Here is a 26508-nt window from a genome sequence, read left to right on the forward strand (position 1 = left end):
TTTAGTCAAGAGACCTTGTTCTGAAGAGTCCTGCATGAAGTCAATATCTTCTTACATGTGTAAATTTGCTCCATCAGGGCCATCGTTGCCGTCTCGCTCAGATGGAGGTTTATCTGGATGATCTCGATAATTAGTCCATCCGTAAACGGGCTTCTTGGGAGTCGCTGAATTCATTATGTACTTCCTCTTATTTGTTGACTGGGGGTAATACCTCCTCAATGTTTATTTTGGCTTCCTCGTCCACACCGATTGTCTGTTTTCCCCTTTGTGAAACGGACAGCAATTGAAATGTAGAAGCTCAATGCCCTTAGTCTTTGTGAGACTGGCCATGGATAGATGGTAAATCTCGACCACAAGGAGAGTACCGCCCTCCTGCTCTTCCCTGTGCAAGACTTTCCATCCCTGCAGGTTCAAAATCTTGTTTTGGCGACCAAAAACTTGAAACATGATTTCCGTCTCGAACTTGCTTCCCAAACCTCAGACAATTACCTTAGTTAGTTGAGGAATTTGTTCTTTCTTCATTAGTTTGAGTTTGCCTCTTTCCCATGGAGGTATTATGCTGCTGACAATATTCTTGAGGGCGGCAATGTGTGCATTCTGAAACACTATCATGCCCCATTTGACCCCACTGCAGATGATTTTAATTGGATCACCCATCTTCTCAATGGCCTGAAGATGGTCTTTGTGCTGCTCGCCTTATAATATACCTCTGCTCCCTACCTATCTCCGCAGCCCTCTTCCTCTAATGTCGATCCAGGATTCCATCGCAGAATCCCCAGGCTCTGCAGTCATTTCCGCGGCCGGGCACACCTTCTCATGTTCGAACTCACTTTGTCGACCTCTGCCAAAAATTTTTGCGAACAGTCTCCTTAGTGTGGTTCTTGGCGTGGTTCTTCTTTGTCTGCTTTGCAGTTGTAACCCCCTGCATTAGGTGATCCGAATCTTGCTGTTCATAATTTCCTCAATTGCTGGATGATGGTCTTTGGGTAGCTTGCATCGATCACTGTATATCAGATTTCTCTATTTTGGCGTAGCAGCCCTCTTCCCCTTCTATCTGGTCGAGGATTGCTTCGCAGAATCCCCAGGCCGCACACACCTTCACGTTCGAGATCACTTTGTCGCCCTCTGTCAAAAAATATTAGGTACAGTCTCCCTTGTGTAGTTCTTAACGCAGTTCCAATTATATTATAACAACAAAATACCTATTCTAAGAACAAAATATAGTATTTTAAAAATGTGAAAATATATATTCTTGTTTTAACCATATAGTTTGTAAAATATCGACTAGACTATTGTTAGTTTAGCTTATGGAATAACCACAGAGAAGATATATTGTAGGATAAATCATATTCTAAGAACAAAATAGGGTATTTTAAAAATGTAAATATATATTTTTTGTTTAAACCATGTATTTTGTAAAATATCGTCTAGACTATTGTTAATTCAGCTTATGGAACAAATATTTCGTTCCAATCCAACTTCACACAGAGAAGAGATATTGTAGGAGCAATTTTATTCTTAGAATAAAATAGGGTATTTTAAAAATGTGATAATGTATGTTGTTGCTTCAACCATTTATTTTGTAAAATATCTACTAGACTATTGTTAGTCCAGCTAATGGAACAAATATCTTGTTCCAATCCAACTTCATTCAGAGAATAGCAATTGTAGTAGCAATCATAATCTAATAACAAAATATGGTATTTTAAATATTCGAAAATACATATTGTTACTTCAATCATATATTTTGTGTCAGGTACTATTATGGCACAAATATATTTTTGCAGCAATAATATATATTTTTGCATTTTTAAAATGCCGTATTTTGTCCACAGAATGTGATTGCTCCTACAATAGCTCTTCTCTGCGTGTATCTGTTATCAAACAAAAGAGGTTGTTGAACAACAAAAGGCCATACAAAATTTATTCGCTTGTTAATAGTTTCAACAACCTTTCACACTTGTTTTATAAGCCACCATATTTCGTCGCCCTTATGGTTATAAAAATTTATTGGGTTCAATTGCTGAAAAAAAGTATTGCCAAAGAAAAGTAATAAAAAAACATTCACCAATACTGCGAATTCAATGAACTCAGCCAATCCTTCCTTCATGCCACTTTTACGACAAAAGGCACTTCTCTACACATCCACAACCACATATCCTCAGGATTTTTATTAAATATTGGTTAAATAGACTTTGAAATCACTGACATGACATGATTGGTGTGGCGATTTGCTCGTCATTCGTGTCTATTTATAGTTAATATATAAAAAAACAAAAACACGCAAACACGCCTTCTTCTCTAATCTTGCTAGACATAAAGACAGACAGGCAGACAGTCAACATCATCATTGTCGTCGTCGACATCGTCGTCGCCACTCATGTTATTCCAGCAATGAGTTCATATTTAGATTTAAAGTTGTATTTCATTTTTTATTTTTATAGATCTTTTGTTTTGAACTCAAAAACCAGTTTCAGATGTGATGTGGTGTGGTTATGCTGCTGCTGTTATTGTTTGTTGCTGATTCTGTCTGCGATTTTTTTTGTGTGGAAATCTACTAAAAAGGTAATAATAACAAACCACATAAAAACATTGACTCGTACACTGACATTGGCTGAAACCAACCAACCACAAGTACTCATTCTCAGGAGTTTGTAGAACCCCTCCTCAGAAGTGAAGAAAAATACTCTGTTACCACCACAAGCTGTAGTTAGTTGGTTGTAACAGCTGTAGGTTGTTTACTTTTATTGAGGGCCATTGTTTTCCAACACAAACTTTCTGACAATGAGTGGTAACTCGACATGCTATTGGGTTAGTTTTCCACTTGGGAAACTAAGGGAATAACTTCACGCCTTTGTATAATATTTGTAAAGGTAATGAACATTTCATGGGCCGAAGTAGCTGAGGTTTGATGGACATTAAAGTGCATCATTTATCAAATGAAGTAGAAAATAAACGGAAACGATCCACAAGCAAGTAATATTTTATAATTTATACACAGGTGTGGATAAATTTATCCACATACAAACGTGGATAATTTTTTTCACATAACCTCAAAAGTAGATAATTTCAACCAACAACACAGGTATAAAAACATCGCATGTTTTTATATCCTCCACCATATGGAGGGCATAATTAAATTTGTCATTTCGTTTGTAACACATCGAAATATTCGTCGGAGACCCTATAAAGTATATATATTATTGATCAGCATAAAATTCTATGTCGATTTAACCATATCCGTCTGTCCGTCCGTCTGTCTGTCTGTTGAAATCAAGATACAGCTCGCAATTTTAAAGATAGAGAGTCAATATTTGTCACAGAAGTTCTTATTACTTGCAGGATGGTTGGTATTGAAAATGGGCTATATCGGTCCACGTTTTGATATAGCCCCCATAGAACGGTACCACCCGATTTTCGGTATTTTGAAGGTATTAGCTTTATTGTCACACCGAAATGACTGAAATTTGGCACTTAGTCTTCTTTTAAGGTATAAAACTTTCCTCCAGAATTTTGTCGGTATCGGTCCACGCTCTCATATAGCCCCCATAGAACGGTACCTCCCGATGTTCGGTATTTTGAAGGTTTTAGCTTCATTATCACACCGATATGGCTGAAATGTGGTACTTAGTCTTCGTTGGGGGCATATAACTTTCTCCCAAAATTTTGTCGGTATCGGTCCACACCTTCATATAGCCCCCATAGAACGGTACCTCCCGATTTTCGGTATTTTGAAGGTTTTAGCTTCATTATCACACCGATATGGCTGAAATTTTGCACTTAGTCTTCTTTAAGGGTATAAAACTTTCCCTCAGAATTTTGTCGGTATCGGTCCACGCCTTCATATAGTCCCCATAGAACGGTACCTCCCGATTTTCGGTATCTTAAGATTGTGGCCTCAATTTTCCTCCGAAATGGCTGAAATTTGGTATTTAGACTTGGTTGGGGATACTGAAAATTTGTCGGTATAGGTCCACGCCTTCATATAGCCCCCATGGAAAGGACCTCCCGATTTTCGGTATTTTTAATATTGTGACTTCAATATTCCACCAAAATGGCTGAAATTTGATATTGAATTTTCGTTGCGTCTAAAATTGAATAAAATGAATTTACCCCGTTCTTACTTGTTCAAAATATAGATAATTTTCCCATAACGTGGATAAATTCGTAACCATAGGTGAACAATTTTATCCGCAGACGTGGATAATTTTATCAATAGACATTCATAATTGTATCCACATACGAGGATAGTTTTATCCACCAAGTAGACACATTTATCCATGTACTCGGAGAACTTTATCTGCATACGTGGATAATTTTATCCACATATGAAGATAATTTTTTACACTAAGTGAATAAATTTATCCATATACTTGGATAACTTTATCCACATACATACGTGGAACATTTTATTCATATAATTGCATAATTTTATCCACATTATCCGTAGACGAGGATAATTTTATCCACATACGTAGATAAATGTTATCCACATTCATGGATAATTTTATCCACATACGTGTATAACTTATCTACATCCGAGGATAATTGCGTGGATAGTTTTATCCAAAAACTTGCATAATTTTATAGACATAAGCGGACAATTTCATCCAAATACTTGGATAATTTTATCCCAATAAGTGGATAATGTTATCCGCATACCCGGATAGTTAAATCCACATAAGTGGATGCTTTTATCCACATAAATGAATAGTTTATTGACATACGTGCATAATTTTATCCACATAAGTTCATAGTTTTATCCACATTGGATAGTTTAATCCACATACGCGGACTTGTTTTATCCATATTCGTGGTTATTTTTATCCAAATACATGGATAATTGTGTCCACATACGCGGATTATTTTATCCAACTAAGTGGATAATTTTATTCACATACGCGGAAATTTTTATCCACATACGCGGAAAATTTTATCTACATAAGTGGATAATTTATCCACATATGTGGATACTTTTATCTACATTCGTGGTTAATTTTATCCACATACGTGGATAATTTTATCCACATTTGTGGTTAATTTTATCCAACGTAATGACTAGTCTTATCCACATAAGTGGACAACTTTATTCACATAAGAGAATAGTCTTTTCCACATACATAAGTGGACAACTTTATCGATATAACTGAATAGATATATCCAAATCCTCAAGATAATTTTATCCACAAAAGTGGATAGTTTTATCTAAAAGGTGGATACATTTATCCACAAACGTGGATAATTTTATCCAAATACGTTGATTGTTTTATCCACAAAAGTGGATAATATTGTACACATGAGTGGATAGTTTTATCCACATAAGTGGATAATTATATCCACTTTAGGGCATAATTTTATTACACATACATGGATAATTTTATCCACATACTTGGATAATTTTGTTCACAAACGTGGATCATTTTATCCGCATACGTAGATAGTTTTATCCAAATACGTGGATGATTTTATCCACAGAGATGGATAATTTTGTACACATGACTGTATAGTTTTATCCACATAACCGGATAATTATATCCACTTTAGGGACTAATTTTATTCAATAATAATTGTATCCACATGAGTGGATAATTTTATCGACATACATGAAAAAGTATATCCACATACGTGGACAATTTTATCCACAAACGTTGATAATTTTATCCACATACGTGAATAATTTTATCCACATACGTGAATAATTTTATCCACATATCTACGTGCGTAATTTTATCCTCTTACTTGGATAACTTTATCTGTTTACGTTGATAAATTTATCCGCATAATTTTATTCACATACTGAATTATTCACACATTTACAAGTTGATTTGTCCGTCGGTTGGTCGGGCTGACGTTGCACACGATAGCTCTCAAAAGGATCATCCTATTCGGTCAAAACTTTGCACCTCGTAATATTTTTTTTTACTTTGAATCAAGTTTAAAGATGGGCTATATCGGTCCACTCTTTCGGTATCTCATCCGCAAAAAGTCAACATTTTTCGCTTTAATGGTGCACTGGTTAACACCTGAATTTACTAACCGACTTCAAGACATAGGTCAGATTCAAATATAGACTAAATCGATCCACTTATTGCTATACCCCACACAAAATGTATGTTAAATTATTTTGAAGTTTCTGCAAACGGTTGTCCTCGCGTCCTCTATTCCGACGGTAAATTTGTTTTTGGTCAAGTCCATACTTCCTGAGATAATGACCTAAAATCTCTTAAAAAAACTACCGATACTAACTAAAATTATTGATTTCTTCTAAGCGTACGTCAAGTTCCACGAAGGTCTATATCGGATAACATTTTCGGGTATTCTCCTCACAGAAGTCCAATTTTTCGTAGGCATATCCATGACCCACCCAAAAGCTCGAAAGAAATCCGTCGGTTACAAACTAATATGGTTGATGGACACGAAACTATCGAAACGAATGACTTCAATAATTAGTTCCATTTCCAAAATGGACTATGCAGATTCATTCCTTCAGGTACAGAACTTCCGTAGAAGTTCTGGGCTTTTATATAATTTTATTAAGAAATTAACATCTGTCCGGGCCCTTTGAACGGCCTTCATACACTTACTTTACTTCTGCCTAACAAGTTGCAACGATCTCGAATCACTCATAAATATTAGTGTTGCGGCGGCGCATGCGTGCACTCCACGAAGTAGTGAAGTGTGAAATTACGCTCTAAGTATGTGTGAGTGCGTGTTAGACCTTTTTTTTATTGCACACATAACATGCAACAGACACAACTTGTCTGGTTCTTAGTACAACAATAACAGCAACTACAGCTATTATGAAGCATGCCACACTGTCGGGTAGTCGGTAGTGTGTAATTTCCTCTTCCACTTATGGAGACCATTAACCAACATAAATTCCTAGTTACCGATCCCTAAGAACATGCATATTTGCATGTGTGTTGGTTGCTTTACATTTTGACATTTAGTTAGCAACCCAGAAGCGAGGAGGTACGTAGAATGTTGGGTGTGGAAGAGCGAGAAGAAGAAAAACACGTTTTCCATCTAAGTACTTCTTGTGAAAAACTGTGCGTTGGATGTTGCTGCTGCAAACACTCTTCTTCTTGTTGAGCGTAGTACTGCTTGCCCTCTGGTGTTTGTTAAGTGTTTCCATCTTTAATGTTGAGGTTAGAAGTTGTTAGCAGTTCTTGTTGCTATTGTTGTTGTTGTTGTTGCTGCATTATGTTTGTTTTTGCCTTCTGCAATTTTTCGTTAAGACATGATATTTGATAGTGTCTCAGATGGCGTCGGACGTCGTAATGCTGCCTGTCTGCCATCCATGTTTTGAAGGTTTGGTTGGTTTAGGATGAATGTGTTTGCTCGGTAGGTAAGTCGGTTGGTTGTTTGTAAGAACAGATGGTGGTCGTTTCGGTTTAAATAATGTAGTATAACAAGTTTGTTAGGTTATGTACTCGTGCAGAAGAATAAGTACTACTACTACTTGAGCAGATTTAGCAGGCACTCATGTTGAAATTCTCCTGTCGAACATTGTTTGGTTTGGTTTCTTTTATGACAGCAATGCTACTTTCATACTTCGTAGTTGTTGCTGTTGGTTTAATTTAGTTTCACAGGGGACAGTGGTTTTCAACGGAGAAGATTTGTTATCCCCCGGCTAAATTTTTAAGCGAACTAGTGTAATTTGACATTAAAGGTTCTCAGCGGCCACGAAACTTCTCCACTAAAACATTGGTCCATGTTTTGATATAGGCCCCATAAAATGTACCTCCTTATTTTCGGTATTTTGAGAATTTTAGCTACAATTTTTTACCGAACTAGCTGTAATTTGACATTTGAGGTTCTCAGTGGTCACGAAAGTTCTCCGCCAAAAATCGTCAGCATAGGTCCATGTTTTGATATAGCCCTGATCGAACAGATCTTCCGATTTTCGGTATTTTGAGGATTTTAGCTAAAATTTTTAACCGAACTAGCTGCAATTTGAAATTTGAGGTTCTCAGTGGTCACAAAAGTTCTTCACTGAAAATCGTCAACATAGGACCATCTTTTGATAACGGTACCTTCCGATTTTCGGTATTTTGAGGATTTTACGTACAATTTTTATCCGAACTGGTCAACATAGGTCCATGTTTAGTTATAGCCCCCATATTAAGGTACCTCCCAATTTTCGGTATTTTGAAGGTCTTAGCTACAATATTTAACCGAATTACCAATACTACTACAATGTGACATTTGAGGTTCTCAATGGTTACGAAGTGTCTCCACCAGAAATCGGAAGAGGCTTGTTTGTTCAATGTCCTCAAACAGCGTGGAGTGTTTGACAGTATCAAAGACTTTTGATAAGTCGGGCGCCACCATCACTGTTCTATCACACGGCTTTTTCTGATTGAATCCTCGACAAATATGTGTGGAGATGGCGTGCAGCGTTGTTGTCGTGCTGTTCTGCTAACGGAACCCATGCTGATGACCGGCAAGTTGATAGCTATTTCTGGCGGGGGCGAATTCGGTCTGTATGATTCACCTTTGCTGGCATCGTTGGCTGGCTCCTGTAGCGGGAACACCCTGTCCATTTTTTACACTTCGGGAACGGTATGAGTGGCTAGCGACAAGTTGAGAACTTAAGTGAGAAATTAGACTCCCGACGCATCCAGCTGTTTCAGCATTACCATAGAGATTCCGTCAGGGACTAACGGTTTAGAAGATTTAGCGTTCCTGATAACATTCGAAACATCATCCATTGTAAATTGTGGTGGTTCATCTCTTCGGGTCAGTCAACGTAACGTAGCCACACGTGACTGAGGTCCTATCTTCCCTCCTTCCAGGGAGTGACTCAACCGTTGCCCACTCTCTGAAACTAGGCCAACTAGCTCTCCCATGATTGATGAAAGTGCGGCGTTCAAAGGTGATATAATCGGACGGTCTGCAGATGGAGGCAATTATGGTCTGATCCCGGAGAAATTACGGGTTGTCAGGTGACGTTTGTCAGATCAGGTGACATGATTGTTATGTCTGGCGAACTGTGACACTCTCCGCTTATTCTGGTAGAGGCGTCCTCCATCAATCTGTTCAGCCATCACTATATCCCTCTGGTATAGTGGTCGAATGATCGTGCAAAACGTAGAGCTATCAATCTGCTCCCCGTCACTACACTCCTCTGGTCGTTTCCGAGGACCGAATGCCACAATTCATCATGAGCATTAAAGTCCCCCAAGACCAGATGGTTCTGACCTTCCAAAACCTAATGTTGGGTCTATAACCTGGAGTAATGCTATTTATCGGCGGGATGTATACGTTCAGCAACTCTACCTCGGCAGTTCCACACCTGCTTCTAGCCCCATACATTCCATGTACTGGTCATTAGAGACAGGCTCAAGCGAGATAGGTATGTATTGGATAGACTGGTGCAATGGGAAAGCTACTCCACTTCTGGTTGTGATCCTTCCTCAGCACGTTGTAACCATCACAACGATGTAAGCTGCAGTTTTTGTTTAGCTTGATTTCCTGCACCGCCGCGACCGTGATATTCTTTCGACTCATGAAATCCACTACTTCATCGATCTAACCTCGGAGCACATTGCAATTAAAGGATGCATTTTCAGAGATTGGATCAACAAAGGCTGGTATTAAGTGCTGCATCTAGTGACGACGTTGACCCACTGGGTGCTAAGTTCACGCAGCAGCATGCAGCAATATTGTTCCTGTCGTAGTCCCTCGAAAGGACGAGTCCAGAACAACCCCTGAGATGCACCCACTCCTGGCATCTATTGCATCTCACCGAAGATTGAGAGCAATAATGCGTGTGTCAAAAACTGACCATATAAACTTGTCCTGGGTTTTCCTCCGACCCGGCATGGAGCAAAAGAATTCGTAGCAGGCATTCCGGGATATGGTGCCTCCAATACAGAAAAAACTATACAAATACAAACATTTGTACACTGAGGTAGTAGCCGCTGGCCGGAACACGGATTTTGTTTGGTTCCGGGTCAATCCGCAGTATCGAAGAGTCCTCCGCGGGATTGGGCGATACCAAGTGGAAAGCATTGCACGTTACACAGAATAACGTTCTTCGAACCGCTACTGAGGGTATGCAGAACTTGAGTGTGGACCATCTATATCAGGAGGCAAGAATACTGTCAGTGCAGCAATATAACCAAGGCCTACATAAGGTCGGCCAATAAGCCCAGCTGATTATTATGTTTGATGTCAAAAACATTATGTAATGTAAAATCTATTATCTTTGTTGTCAAATGTTGTTAACAGTAAGTTGTAAACGGGTGCCCTACAGCAACATCCTGCAGCGGTCTTGTATACCGAGAGAACCCTTCTCAGACTCACCAGAAACATACTGATGCGACGTCGTTTTGTTTACTCAACTATCCTCAACACATATTAAGACAGAAGTTGATGACATACCAAGGAGTTGAGGACATTTTCCAACTGTGTGGGCACGGACCCCACGGTATACAGCATTTATTCTCGATTTATACCTTCCGATTGAAACATCAACAATTCTTAAAAATTCAAACTATTTCCAAAATTTTCCCCCCTTTCCCTCCCACTGTAAACTTTTCATTTTAATGGATGCCGGTTTTTTACCAAAAAAAACTTTCATATTTTAACTACTTTTTACCGGTATGGAATTCTTGTTTTCAGTACAAAAACAAAAATATTGATCAAACAACACGTTCTTTCTCAACTATCTTCTGGTTCGGCAAATCTAACCTCTCCACTTCGTCTGCTTGCCTTTGAAGTCTAATGAAAAAGCGTTTCTTTTGTTGCCACACTGTGCACTATGCATGTTGCTGCAGGTTCTTGGAAAGAAAGGCGGCCATGAAAAACTTGAGACTCACTCAACTCAGCTACCACATGTCATATGTTTGTTTGTGGGTGTGTGTGTGTGTCGTTTTGAGTTTGGCTGTGTAAATGTATCTCTGTTGAACATTTCAAAAATCCTGTTTATTTTCTTTTTGGTAGGAATACAATTTAATTAACTCTACAACAACATCAGCCATATTGCAATATACAACAAACATATATTTCGGCCAGGGATGGAAAATTGGAAACGATAGTTTTCTTTAAGTAAGTAAGTATGGACTTTCTGTTATTAGACATCCATAATTTTTAGCTACGACAAGAACCCCCCCACAAATGGTGTTGTACCATGTTCCACGCGTCATTCTGACTCGGCTTTAAAAAGTAGGTCACACATCATTGAGCTTCAATTCGAATCGGGTTGCAAAAATTGATAAGAGAAGGGTCTGGTCTTGCCCTTCGGGGAAAGTATTATCTATCTATGAGCTTAATTTCCAGGCGAATGGAGTGACTCTATGTAATGTATTATTTCGGAAGTTTTTCTCCTACATACACTCGGTGTGTTAATTTGTCTCTTTAGATGGTTATTTTTGGTTGGGCGCCATAACTAATTAAAGAAATGCAGAGGATTTGCGAAGATCTATCCGTAGGAGATGTGGTTCATGATCTTGAATCTTCCTTCCCCGGAATATCGGTACTTCAAAAGCAGTGCATATATCAAGAGCCTAGTAATATTTTCTTGTAAAATACTACCTCATCTTGACATTAGCGAATGTTTGTGAGAATATATATATATTTTTTTTCTGAAAAAGGAATGATCACAAGAAAGTCTCAGTTCTAGTACTTTCTATGAGGTTTAATTTCTAGGTTACTAGATGGATTTTTTGTACTATATCACTTCGGAAACTCATGTATATATAGGGTATTATTTTTCCACTTTAGATGGTTATTATTGTTTGATCGCCATATCCTTTTGACTAGGACATGCAACGGAGTGGCGAAGATCTATCTATAGGGGGGTAGTGGTGGATGGAAATCGTGGTTCACGACCTTGAATCTTGCATTGTGGGTATACCAGGACTATAGGTACTTCAAAGAAGTTCATATATCCAGCACATAGTGAGATTGTCCTTTTAAATGCTACACAGCTGGAATGAACTTGACGAGAGCTGTCGAATGACGCCAGGCTTGTCAACGAAATTGTAATCTTTTAGGAGTAGCGGTGGTAGGAAACGTGGTTCATGACTTTGAATTCAGCATTTAGGCTTTTCCAGTACTAATGAAAGTACTTCAACAAAAATCCATATATCCCTGTCAAATTTTACACAGTTTGAAAGATCTTGTTGAGATATTTGGATTGACGTCAGGCTGGTCGACGATCTAGTCAGTGCTAGAAAATATGGTTTATGACCCTGAATCTAAGGTCAGTTATCTCATATCCAGGGAGAATTAACATTATTCTATGGTCAGTGGCGTTAAATTCTGTATAAATAACTTTTAATCCTCCATTCTGTATTCAATGACTACGGGTTCTAAAACATTTAAGTCGTCACTAAAACATTTAAAGGTCACTGACCTTTAAAACGAGGTCAATACCCTTTAATTCGGGATCAATTACCATTAATCCTGGGTCGGTGACCCCTAATACATCAATCAATCTCTTATCCACGATGTCCTCTAATCCAGGACCAATGACGTCGTAACCGTGGTCCATAGCCTCTAATCTGTGGTCAATGATTCCTATTCTGGGAGCAAAGGCCTCTAATCAGTTGTCGATGACTTTAAGTCTGGACTGAATGATCTTTAACACGCGGTTGATGACCTCTAATCCGCGATCAATGACGACTAATCTGTGGTCAATGGCCCTAATACGTGGTCAATAATCTTTATTTCGGGTCACTGGCGTCTAATCCGTTGTTTGTGAATTGTAATCAGTGGTCATTGGTGTTTAATTTATGGCCAATAACGTCTAATTTGTTGTCAATGACGAATCGGTAGTCAATGAATCTACATGTTGTCAATGACTCTTATTTGTGGCCAATTATCTGATCCAATCGTCTGATCCGTGGTCAGTGACCTCTAATTCGTGTTTAATGAACTCTAATCCGTGACCAATGACGTCGAATGGGTGGTCAATGACTCTAAGTCTTTGTCAAAGACCTCTAATCAGTTGTAGATGACTTCTAATCTGTGGTCTATGACCTCTAATCCGTGGTCTACAATCTTTATTCCGTGTCAGTGTCCTCTAATACGTGGTCGTTCGTCTAATCCGCCAATCTAATTTGTGACCAATGACGTCTGATCCGTGGTCAATGGCCTCTAATTTGTGTTCAATGAACTCTAATTCGTGGTCAATGGCGTCTAATTGGTGGTCAATGACTCTAATTCTTTGTCAAAGACCTCTAATCAGTTGTAGATGACTTCTAAACCGTGGTCTATGACCTCTAATGCGTGGTCAATGACGTCTAATCTGTTGTTGATGACCGTTATCCGTGGTCAACAATCCTTATTCTGACTCGGTGACGTCTAATCCAAGGTCGTTTGTCTAATCCGTTGTTAGTGATGTCTGATCCGCCAATCTAATTTGTTGCCAATGACGTCTAATCCGTGGTCCAAGATCTTTAATCAGGGGTCACTGACGTCTAATCTCTTGTCAATGACGTTTAATCCGTAGTTAATGAATCTAATATGTTATCACTTACTCTAAACGTCTGATCCGTGGCCATGACCTCTAACTTGTGTTCAATGAACTCTAATCCGTGGTCTAATTGGTGGTCAATGACTCTAATTCTTTGTCAAAGACCTTTAATCAGTTGTAGATTACTTCTAATAAGTGGTCTATGACCTCTAATCCGTGATAAATGACGTCTAATCTGTTGTTTATGATCCTAATACGTGGTCAACAATCTTTATTCCGGGTCAGTGACCTCTAATCCAAGGTCGTTCGTTAGTGACGGCTAATCCGCCAATCTAATTTGTGGCCAATGGTGTCTAATACGCGACCAAAATCTTTAATCAGGGGTCACTGATATCTACTCCGTTGTCAATGACGTCTAATCCGTAGTTAATGAATCTAATATGTTATCAATTACTCCAATTTGTGGCCAATGACGTCTGATCCGTGGCCAATGGCCTCTAATTTGTGTTCAATGAACTCTAATCCGTGGTCAATGACGTCTAATCAGTTGTTTATGACCCTGATCCGTGTTAAACAATCTTTATTCCGTTGTTAGTGACGTCTAATCCGCCAATTTGTGGCCAATGACGTCTAATTCGTGGTCAAAGATCTTGAATCAGGGGTCATTGACGTCTAATCCGTAGTTAATGAATCTAATATGTTATCAATTACTCTAATTTGTGGCCAATGACGTCTGATCCGTGGTCAATGGGATCTAATTTGTCTTCAATGAACTCTGGTCAATCACTCTAATTCGTGGTCAATAAGCTCTAATCCGTGTTCGATGTAGTCTACACCGTGTTCAATGACCTCTTATTTTTGGGCAATTATAATCCGTGCTCAATGGTCTCTGTAGTCGACCTTTGGTCAAAGACCTCTAATATTCGGTCAATCTGTTACAATATGGGTGGCTAACTTGCTTAAGCATTTGGATCAGCGATATGCACACATATTCCTGTTGCATACTTTTGGGGGTGTCATTGTGCATGTGCATGCTCTTTCAATAAGTTGAATTGTGTGTGGAGAGAGAACGTTCACTGAGAGCACGTGGATGCTTTCTTGCCGAACGCTGATTCAGATGATTTCGCGTTTCGGATGATATCTGCTACATTGCTCATTGTAAATTGCAATGGTACCTCCCTCCCAGTGGAGAGGGTAGCACACTTCTCTTCGCCTTACCATACTCAGTTCGCTCCATAAATTGCCGGTTAAATTAAGACGCGCGCCTCTTCGGATGTGTCACTGCCACGCCGTTGAAAGTAACAGTCGTCCTGCCTTCCTTCTTTCGCGTATTCGAGAGTGATTTAACCGTTGCCCACAATTTACTGAATCTTGTACTAATGTTTTCATTGCTTCCGGTGATCTAGCCCTTTTTCCGCTTATGCTGGGCTTCTAGCCTGTTGACTTCAAGAGTATGTTTACTAACTCTTGGCTTTTTAGGGTTCGAACGGCAACGGCTCACAACGATCATTTGTTAGTTTCGTAAAGTCTGCTGGTAAATTTAGTCTATTTTCGGGTATTCTACCAGCAGGTATGTAGCGAGCGATCATGTCCCGAAAAATTATCTCAGTTATCCGAGGATCTGAGGGGATGAGTAGCGCTCTAAAGCGGTGATTGATACATTTTCTGAACCATTGTCTCGCCAACTTTTCCATGGTTCAGAAAAGTACAGCAGTCAGAGGTATGTAGACGGGTGGTCTGTGCCAAGGAAAATTACGGGTTGCCAGAAAACGTCATTTATCTGGCCTGCACCACCATGGTATGTCCATTAAGATAAATTCGTATTTAATGAGCGAAAAAACAAACCATTTTAGCGCAGACACAAAGCGCTCTGCTAACGGCATTGCTAACAGCGCGTTCGCAGAACACTGTTAAAGTGAACAGAGCTATTCAAAAATGGGTTTCTTTGTAAAAAGAATAATCTTTTAGGAAAATTCTGCCAGGACAAAATGGGTACCATTGGAAAGCATATTGAGACAGCTATCCCCGGAGTTAATAAAATCGTTAAAAATATTGCCCGATAGCTGGTAGCCATGTTTTCGTGGTAGAATTTTCCTTAAAGGACCTAAAAGGATTTTTTTACAAAGAAAAAATTGAATAGCTCTGTTAACTATAACAGTGCTGTGCTACCGCTCTGTTAGCAAAGGCGTTAACAGAGCGCTTTGTGTCTCCGCTAGAATGGTTTCTATCTTCGCTAATTAAATACGAATTTATCTTAATGGACATCACAATGGTGATGCCTGGCGAGCTGTAGCAATTTCTTCTTATCCTCGTAGGAGCGTCTTCGTACACCGTGCAAAATATGGCCAGCGCTGTACCCCTCTGGTCATTGTCCAGGACAGAATACTAAAGCTCGTGAGAATTGATGTCCCCTAGCACCAGACGGTTATTGCCTCCCAAAAGCGAACTATTGTCAAGCATATAATGAAGGGCACAACTATACGTCGGTGGTACATATGTACACATTCAGCAGCTCTGCCTCAGCAGTCCCACACTTTACTGCTACCCTCTAAATTCCATGTATTGGTCACTAGAGACAAGCTCAAGTGTTATACTCGTACGAATGTTCTGGACAGTATAGTGTATTAGGAATGCAAGTCCTCCTACTCTGCAAGGGAAAACCCTTCCTTTTGTAATTAATGCAAAGTTGCAAGCTACAGGTGACGGTTCGCTGTCTTTGTTGCGAAAGGCGTTTGCGAATTGAACAGATCCACGGCCAGATCTTGAAGCCGGCATTCCGAGATGTTTGGCCGATCTACAAATTCGTTGACTTTGTTGAGAAGGCAGTTGCAATTGCACAGATCCATGGCCCGGGCTTTGTCTCTATCCCGGCAAAGAGCTCGGATCAGGCATTGCTGGATATATTACCGCTTCGATGGTGACAAAATATACGAACACAAAGTTGACATCCCCAGTCCAAGATTCGTCTGAGTCTATCCGCCACATAGAACCGGCCGCCGGGGATCGGATCCGATCACTAAATGCATTCATTTGATGAAGTTTCTCCTTGCCTCCCATTTTTCAAGTTCTGCTCTCAACCCATCAATTTCTTCTTCATATTCTTCAAATATTGATTTTTCCATCCCTGATTGTAGCGATTGGCATAGTGACATGCATTCTATCTGGACGAGATTGGTTACTTTTTGGTTGTGGATGATTGCGCTACTCATGCTGTTGTTGTTGTTGTTGTTGTCAATTCGTTTAGTCATTCAGTTTTGGGCTACTGTCGTTAACTGTAATATTGGTTAAGGCAAAGGCAAAACAGAAAAACGTTTCAATTTTCTTTGGCTTCAGAGGCAGCTAAAAATTTAATTTGCACAATGAAAGACGAAGAAGAAAATCCTTGCAAAAATACAATTTTCAATTTGTAAGAATTTCATTAAGGATATGACGACAAGGGTTTTCATGTATTCCCTTTAAAATTGCCAACCCGAAAAAAAGGTGAGTGACATTTAGTAAACGTTGACGTTTGCAATTTAACCCCTTTTTTAATGACATAAACTTATTGGAATGATCAAAGAGAAATATTCCTTTTTCTTTGGTATTATGGCTGATGTGTCTCGCCCGGGCGCGTCTTTATTACGTTAAATGCAATAACATTAAGAATGGCAATTTCTTTTTTGTATTTCAGACATTTTAATGGGAATTTTTGATGAAAGGAAAAAGTAACTACATAAGAGAAATGAACGAAAAAGTTGATATAAATTGAAAATTCTTTGGAGTTGTGGAGCAAAAGTTGATTATAGCTATTATAGACAGACTATAATAGATTAGATTATCTAGGTTGGGTTCCTATAACGTTCCTCAACGTCCTGTGACATTCCTAACCTATGACAATTAACGTTCGCATGGGTGAAGGTGTCGTAGAATGATAAAGAGCGCCAAAGACTAGCACCGTCTACCCAAAGATCATTGTCACTTGGAAATGTATATTGAGAATTTGGCCACAGATCCGTTTAGTTGTCCTCGTCCGTTTATATCTACTGGAATTTCCACTATCCGTAGCACTTAGCTATGCTCCCCTGAAGCAGAAATATTCCTCAAAGCTATACTTTAACAATTCTTCTTTTATTTTTTCCCTTCTCCCATTATTAAAGTTCTCTAATGTCATTGATCTGCAGCTGTGAAATTAATCTTCCCTTTGCTAATGACTTCTAAAGTGACATTGACTATTTTCCTTATATTGAATGTTGATTTTTTTCTCTTGATTCTATTCTTCCTAATGACTGAATTCAATTTCCCTATCTTCTTAGTTGATTGATTTGAAAAATAATTAGCACTTTTTTCTGTTTCCTTTGCTAGGGTGAAAAACGAAAAAAAAAACTAGAAGAAATGTGTTAATTTTTTATTCTCAACTCTCTTCCCATGTAGTTCCATTGCAATTAACGACGGATGCGGATACAAGCAAATGATTGGGTATTCATATGTATACATCGTATACATGGATGCATCATCTATAATTACCTATTACGAGATGTAGTATGTGATATTGAGGAAATTTTCCTAAAATGTCACAGCAAATGTTTACTTTCACTGAGAGAGGTGTAAAATTCCCTAAGTTTTTTTTTTAGAAACGAATACAGACTTGCACGTATTGAGTTATCAATTCAATTGACAATTGATAGACGCCAGATAATTTTCGGAGTGTTTTTTTGTTTGGTTATGTGCAGCACTTACAGGTTATCACATTTAGTGGCTATCATATTTGTACTTATGATGATAGAAGACCCATGCACTCGATATGAGACGTGAGCTGTATGTGGCTTCATTAAAAATAATAATAAATAAATAAATAGAAACAGCAGACATATATGTATGTATATATCAATTTTATTTGGTTGTGGAATAAAATTCGTTATATACTGAAGAAAAGTGTGAACTTGTTCAGGTGGAGTTGCTTTTTGCTTGTCAATTGACACAGTAATTGACGGCTACGACCGACATTGGATTTGCTTCTGGCGCTAAGGGATTGCAAAGTCCAGGTAACACACCATTCCCTTGGCTCTGTTCGGGCAACACAACTACAGTTGAGTTGCTACACGGTGGAAAAATAGGCCTCTCTAACATACAGTGACTGTCACTAAAAATGATGCAACCTGACATGAAAAATATTAACGTTGATAACTTGGAAACGATTTGAGATTTTTTAACAATTCAAAAAACAATTTTGTAGGCCGAAGAGTTGTCTTTAAGATGGTGTACAAAAACATTCCGTTTACAGTACCGTTATACTAAAATTTTACCGGAAAATAAAAAATGGTCCTTTTTAATGTGAGCATTACAAATGATGCACCACAATAATCGATTAATAATTTCCAAATTCTTCGCTTTTTATGCTATTTTAGTAATCAGAATGGTGGAATTATTGGTTCCCTATCGTTTTCAGTAGTTTTTATAATTAATATCCCTTTGTAGGCAATTTGGCTAGAAATTTCTAGTTTTTGAACTTATTTTCCAAAAATTGACCATGAAAAATCATGAACGTCAAAGAGGACACGAACAACATAAGTGTTAGCTACCGAATTGCAATATAGATGCCTTTGATACTAGTTTTTTAAGTAGCCGTTAATATAAATTAAGGTTTTGCAATTTTAATTTTGTGTACTGACGAAAATAACTTCATGTAAATTTTATTCAATTTATTACGCATCCCCTAAAGATGTCAACAACAATTGACGAAACGTCGGGATTAATGAAATAAAAAGGAATTTTTATTTACATAACTTAGGTCTACAAGCTTAAAAAAACCATACAAAATAAACCCAATTGGACCAAGAAAATCATAAATCAAATACAACTTATTTTTATTAAAAAAATTTCATTTAAAAAAAAATGTCCTGAGGGGGTACTTTAGTTTCGGCCGATACTGTATAAGTAAATTCTATTAATGTTATTACCAATATTACATGCGATTTCTTTCTTGTCCAATAAAATATTTCCGTTCAATTATAACATTTCCAATTATAAAATGTATTGGGCGTTTAATTTACTAAATAGCACAATTTCTTTAAGAAAACACAAAACACTATTCACTCACTTTACCGTCAACGACTGCCTTGGGGAAACTGAAGAAAAAATGTTCTGTCTTTCTCGCAAAGAGAACAAAAATAATCCATCCCTTTTTTCCTAGTTAACTGTGAGTTACAGGAAAAAAATGATTGCTTGTGGCTCAATAAATCGCAACAACAACAACAAAGAACGGAACACACGTGTTTGGCCGCATATCGCATACCAACCACCAAAGCAAAAACAAACTTTTTCACCATACTGTTGTCGCTTCTACGTCTTCTATTGCACCATACACACAGCTTTTTATTATGAAAAAAAGTGAGAAACCTGTTGTTAAGCTCTATGACAAAAATCCTCTCCACCCATAAATATGTTCTGACATATTCAACAACAAATAAAATTGAGATATGTTACAAAATGTTGCAAACATATATTTGTTTGGACCAAATATAATATGTTTGGATCCAAACATATATTTGTTTGCGACCAGTCCTAAACATATATTTGTTTGAATCCAAACATATTTCTAACATATATTTTTCGGCATGTATCTTTAATCGAGTCATAGGCTGAGTATGGTACAAGGCAAGGTCGGTGATTTGCCCTCCAGTTTAGCTAAGAACAACACATGTGAAAATTGTCAACAAGATTGTGTGCTTTTTCTTAGATATTGCAGTCATGGCATTGTTTTATAAGGAGACTATACAGTCAGTCCATTGTCCCAATTTGATGTTCAATATCTCACAAAGGCCAATCTTCAAGAGAATTTTTACTGCTACAACATTTTCATTATTCGCATTACGATACGAATCGCGGTTTCCAAGCAAAATCGTGAAAACATAAAAAAACCTTAAAAATGTGAACTTTGGCCGCGATTAATTTGAATATCCCTCAAGCGATTTTTTTGTTTTTTGATTTTTCTCATCTATGAACATTGTAGTCTCAGAATGCGCAAAAACTTCCCAGGTTTAAGCACGTTTCATTTAAATCTAGTTAAGGCGCACCGTGATTATGAAACATAAAAACATTACTAACCATAACTTTAATAATACACTTAACACAGGAAATGCACCAACCTGAAAATCTAATAAACGAGGTACATGAGTGGAGGGTTTTGGAGGAATACTCCTTCTCAGATCATAGGTATATTAGATTTAAAATAGCGAGGCCACCGCCAAACCCGATAACCTTCCGAAGTAAATTCAAAACAAATTGGACTAAGTTCGGAAAACGAGTAAAAGAAAGACTAGGGCAAGCAGATGAGGAATGCCTAAGTAAGGAGGACATAGATAGCAATGTCCTAAAGTTAACGCAGGCACTAGCAAAGTCTTTCAAGGAAAGTTGTCCCCTTCGAGAGAGGAAATCTGCCTACGAAAAACCCTGGATGACAGGGGAAATTCGGAGGAGGTCCGCAGACTTTACAATAGGGCAAACCGTAAAAAAGCAGCTGTATTCTTGGACAAATACCAATCAAAATTGAAGGAATACAACAAAATTATAAGGAACGCCAAACGTAACTCCTGGAAACTATTCTGCGAACAGGTGGATAGCGTTAACGATGTTTCGAAAATTAAGAAGTTTATGTCCAAAACCCGTACACAGACCGAGCAAATGGTCGATGGAAATGGGAAAAGGACGGAAACAACAGAATAAACTCTATGCCTTCTGATGAAAACTCACTTTCCGTAGAATACCACGGCCAGCACCGAGGCATCGATTGAGTCGGGTTACTTATCAGGAGATGCACCAAAAATTGACAGCTCGATGGTGAAACAAGCCATCACGAGCTTTTCACCATACAAAACAGCGGGACCAGACCAGATCTTCCCGGCCCTATTACAGCAGGAAGCGGACCTTATTGCGTCCAAACTGGTCGGGATCTTCAACGCTTGTCTAAAATTTGCTTACACCCCGCTAGCCTGGCAAGAGGCAAGGGTAGTTTTTATCCCTAAACCTGGCAAGGCAATCTACGTAATAGCAAAATCTTATCGCCCGATAAGTTAAACTTCATTCTTACTCAAGACAATGGAACGGACGGTCGACACCATGATAAAGAGTAGAATCCCTAACGATATGCTCAAATTCAAACAACACGCATACGTTAAAGGCTGATATCGAAGGCGCTTTGAACAACGTCAGCACCGAAACGCTGATCCACTCTTTAGACGAGTTTCAGGTGTACAGGGCCTTAAGGAACTGGATCAACCATATGCTAAGGAACAGATGGATAAGCTGCTGGCTATATGACGTCAAAATAAGAGACAAAGTCGGACAAGGAACGCCACAGGGAGGGATACTATCACCTCTTTTGTGGGTTACTACCATAAACAGTCTCTTAAGGACCTTAACCGAAGAAGGATTTGACCCAGTCTGCTACGCAGACGACGTTATAATACTTCTAATGGGAAAGAATCCGAATATACTTTGCAGAAGAGCAGAAACGGCTCTCAAAATTTCTTACAACTGAGCCAGACCGAGAGGTATGAACATTAACCCGAAAAAAAATGGAAATATGTCTATTTACGAGGAAACCGAAAGTGGGTAACTTCGAGGAACCAGTTTTCCTAAATAGGACAATAAATATTTCCCGCACAGTTAAATACCTAGGAGTAATTCTGGATAGGAAACTAAATTGGAAAGACCATATTCAAGAAAGGGCCGACAAGGCACAAAGATGTTGGCCAACATGTAGAAGGGCAATGGGCTCAAAATTGGGTTTCAATCCTAGGATGACACACTGGCTGTACATGGGCGTAATTAGACCAATCTTAACATACGCGTCTGATGTATGGTGGACAGCTATGGACAAAAAATGCAATGAGAAGATATTGCAAAAAGTCCAAAGAACATGTTGCCTAAGCATTAGCGGGGCAATGAGGACTACACCGACTAGGGCTCTAGAAATAATTTTTTTTTTTATACGCCCAATAGAAATTCAGGTAAGGTATGAGGCAGCCATCGCAGCTACAAGGCTAAAGTCGATGAGCGAGTGGATCAGTAGAGACCACTAAACATACCACCAAAACATACTAAAGGTCACAACGGGTGAATCTATAAAACAAATAGTATCAGACCGCATACCTGTAACTAGTGAAGTAGCTCTGTGCGAAATTTCAATACCAGACAGAGACATGTGGATCGATGGAACTCTAGCACAGATTCCCGCTGGAAGCTGCGGGTTTACTGATGGGGCTGTGCTAGAGGGGAGAACCGGACTATAATGGAACCGGAAACGAAAATCTCCCTCCGACTGCCGGATCATAATACGATTCTTCAGGCGGAAGTCCGAGCGATAACAGAGTGTCTGAACTGGTTTGACACTCACACAAAGCCTACCACTGCGAACATCCTTACGGACAGCAAAGCAGCCATCACGGCTATAACGGCCAATACAGTAAAATCTAGAACTGTCTTGGAATGCATACAGTCTATTAACAACTACTCCCAACATGGTACGGTAAACAGTATATGGGTACCAGGGCACATTGGGATTAGGGGTAACGAAATAGTAAACTCCTTAACAAAACAGGCAAGGGAGCAACCTACAGTCAGCCTAGATAACGCCAAGCCCTTAAAGGCGACGCACATAGAGCTAAAGGCATGGGCAAAAGATGCACATATATCCCTCTGGAATAGAGAAGACAAGGGAAAAACATAGACGATGACAAAACAAAGGGACTACTTTTATTAAGTAAAAAAGACATTAGTAGACTGACGGGTATCCTTACAGGACAGCTGGGTCTACAAGCGCACCTCCACAAAATAGGTTGTGCAGGAAGCGGTGAATACAGAGCATGCAGAGAGGACGACGAAACGTTGGAACACTACCTCTGTCATTGCCAGGCCTTCACAAACCCGAGAAAACAGCTACTAGGGAGCGACATAATACAAGGACTCGATCACATCAGGACAATCGAGCTCAAAACATTAAGAGACTATGTAAATATGACAGAAATCTTAGACTAACGTCAATAGAATAATAAGGAATTTTAACTAATTCATACACAAAGTTTACAACCTGACCGCAAATTAGAGCGCACAACAGGCCTACTTTATGGCTTAAGTGTATGTCCACACGGACATGTGGTGATCCTGCATCACCCCTCTTTTCAACCTAACATAACCATAACTTTGGCAATATCGATTTTTTCTTTTTATTCATTTTATTATGCCCAAACTTATTGCGCCATCTCCTCTTTATATCTTTTCGATCTATCATTGAATGATGTATCAACTTTGTTTGTGTTTTCTTTTTATAGACAATAAATATATTTATTCTTTTGCTTCTTAACGTGCCGTTAATTCAATTAGTTACGTGCAAATGATGTGTTACGATGTCATTATTGAATTTTACTTCCATTGCTGTCATGAGTGAAATGACGACGACGATGATGATGATGAAGTTAAAGACGATTATAATGCTGAGGATGCTGCTGCTGATAACGATGATGAGACAGAAAAACTAAGTGGCACAAACTCATATGATGTTAGTCTTGGTCTTAGTGCCTTATGAAAATGTGGTGCTGTTCTGCCTGCAAAATAATTTCATCTTATATTTTCCATCTGATGATGGTGATGATGATCTGTAAAGACCTTTTGGGTCGTTGTTGTAGTCACCGCACACACGTGTATTTGTTGTGTTTGTAAATATTGGCTTGGTGTTTGGTGTGGTGCATGTGTGATACGCGGGCTGTCAAACTGACTAAAAATAATTGCACAAAATTTTCTGATTTTCCTTTTCTCTTTTCGTAACCTCTATAGCAGACAACATCATCCATATACGTTAACGTGACTACAACAACGCATGTTCTCATTTTTTCTCATCTGCCGTGGTTTAGCAAAGGAATGGCTCGCTCAGAGAGGCTAATGCACAAAATATTTTGAGCACCACCACTCTATAGGAGAATGGAGGGTCCGTGATTGTTTCTCCCCTTTGTGAAATAATTATCTCCTAAATTTAGTCTAAGAACACGTTATTGTTGTTGAAGAATTTAGTCTAAATTGTCATACCTCCGGGGGTGCAGACGAGATGAGAGTTTTTTTGTCTACGCCTAATACAAACCATTGTCAAACTTTTGTCTTGACTGCTACATGGGTCTTACTTAGTTGGCCTATTACAGAACATTTGTCCCATAAGCCGAACTAAGAAAATATTTCCATTCCTCTCTGTTTGTTGCTTTGCTTTTTGGAATACCGCGTCTATCCATTACTTCTTCCACTTGTTTGCTCCATCGAAGCCTTGGCCTGCCGGCGCGCTGCGTGCCGCCATGTGACCCGTATTCTTATGACATGGCCTAGCAAATGCAATCGTTGTATCTCGATACGTTTAACTGTACTGATGTCGTTTTATAGCAGATACAGCTCGTGGTTAATACGACGTCGAAATTCACCGACAACGCAGATTGGTCCGTAGATTTTTCGAGGAAATTTTCTCTCAACTACACCAAGCACTGCCTTATCTGCTTGCGCAAGTACCCAGGGTTCGGAACCATACATTAGCACGGGTAGTATCAGTGTTTTGTAAAGCGTTGTTTTTGTTAGACGACATGTGGCTTTGGTTTTAAATTGCTTACTTAAGCCAAAGTGCGTCTGTTGGCCAATACAATTATTCTTCTTATTTCACAACTGATGTTGTTTGTTGTGTTTATGGAGGTGCCAAGGTAGACGAAGTCTATTACTACCTAAAATTATAAGAACCAACATAAACTGTTGATTCGAGCTTTGTGACCGCATTGCGCTTCGACACCACCAACTTGGTCTTCTCGCCGTTTTCCGCCAGACCCACTGTACGAGGGCCACTAGAAACCCTTTTAGCCTAGGCAAAGTTTGACAGTTTTTAGCCCAGGCGCACTCAGAACACTTTGACATACGAGCATGTGTTGGGTTGTTTTCAGTCGGATTGATTGATTGAGACACCTCCTAAACATGTTTTTTGAGCGCTTCACAGCATCTTCTGGCGACGAAAATCGTTGATCTCGCCTTTTTTGATGTGATGCAATCAAATGAAGTCATTGGATGCCCAGTCAGGGCTGTACGGCGCATGACCCATCAATTTCACGTTTTGTCTGGTCAAACAGGCGCTGTTTTTAATCGATGTGTGAGAGTTGTCGTCGTCATGATTCAAAACGATTCGTCTTCTCTTGTTCGTTTTTCGAATTCCGAAGGAGACTTCAGACAAACAAATTGTAGTGTAACACTCGGAATTAACCGTCCTACATTTCAACAGCCGTATAGTCGCCACACGGTCAGTTTTGCGAAAAAAAAAACAGGCGACCATTTGCTTCGAATCCAACTTTCGTTGGATTTGACTCGACTTCGGACTCCTAAGCATAGATCCAAGATTCCTCGTTTGTGATGATTGTTTTTATTCACGTTTTCTTTGCACAAATCCAAAATTTTTCTGGATCTAGCAGGAAATATCCATTTTTGAGGCCAGGTTTTCATGCAATATCAAATCTTAGTTGGTGGAAGAAATACACAAGGATACCTCTATCTCACGGGATATAACATGGCGATCTTACATTATCCGTTCACGCATGGCTTAATTTTTTCTAGCGCAACGACCGATTTTGGGCTACCCTCATACATACATACATATGTCCCACAACATCCCTGAAGGGACAAGGGAGACTTCTCACATATCAATGAGTGCACGCCGATTCATATTGGCTCAATGATATGGGACCTACTTTTTATTGCCGAGTCCGAACGGCGTGTCTTACGACACCACTTGTAGAGAAGTTTTTCAAGGCTTAAATACTCAGGAAATGTCGCCGGCATTACTGAGGGGGAATTTTGCCACCGTTGAAAATTTGATGTTGCTTGGCCTGGGATTCGAACCGCAGACCTTCTGAGTGCAAGGCGGACGTGCTAACCATTGCACCACGGTGGCTACCCTCACACCTTCGTTTTTTGCGAGTGTCGGCCGCGATTGAATTCATTTTAATCTTTGCATCTCGTATAACCTTTCTCAGCAGGATGTTGAAGAGATCAGACAGCCTTTCGTTTCCTTGTCTGAAACCTCTTTTGGTACT

General features: G+C 39.1%; 1 protein-coding gene across 6 annotated transcripts in view; it reads left to right on the forward strand.

The window, feature by feature from the left end:
- MYPT-75D (Myosin phosphatase targeting subunit 75D) overlaps positions 1 to 26508 on the forward strand; it is a 310043-nt gene that overhangs the window by 18239 nt on the left and 265296 nt on the right. For 2 of the 6 annotated variants that reach the window (XM_073984764.1, XM_073984777.1), the window contains exon 1: positions 2450 to 2565. The exons of the other annotated variants lie outside the window; for them this stretch is intronic. The gene's annotated coding sequence lies outside the window, so the exon portion shown is untranslated. Of the gene's footprint in view, positions 1 to 2449; positions 2566 to 26508 lie in introns of those variants that run through there. 6 annotated transcript variants of the gene reach the window in all.

This window comes from Musca autumnalis, unplaced genomic scaffold (genome assembly GCF_047663935.1).
Source record: "Musca autumnalis isolate F117 unplaced genomic scaffold, ASM4766393v1 scaffold_4, whole genome shotgun sequence".
Taxonomy (NCBI): Eukaryota; Metazoa; Arthropoda; class Insecta; order Diptera; family Muscidae; genus Musca; species Musca autumnalis.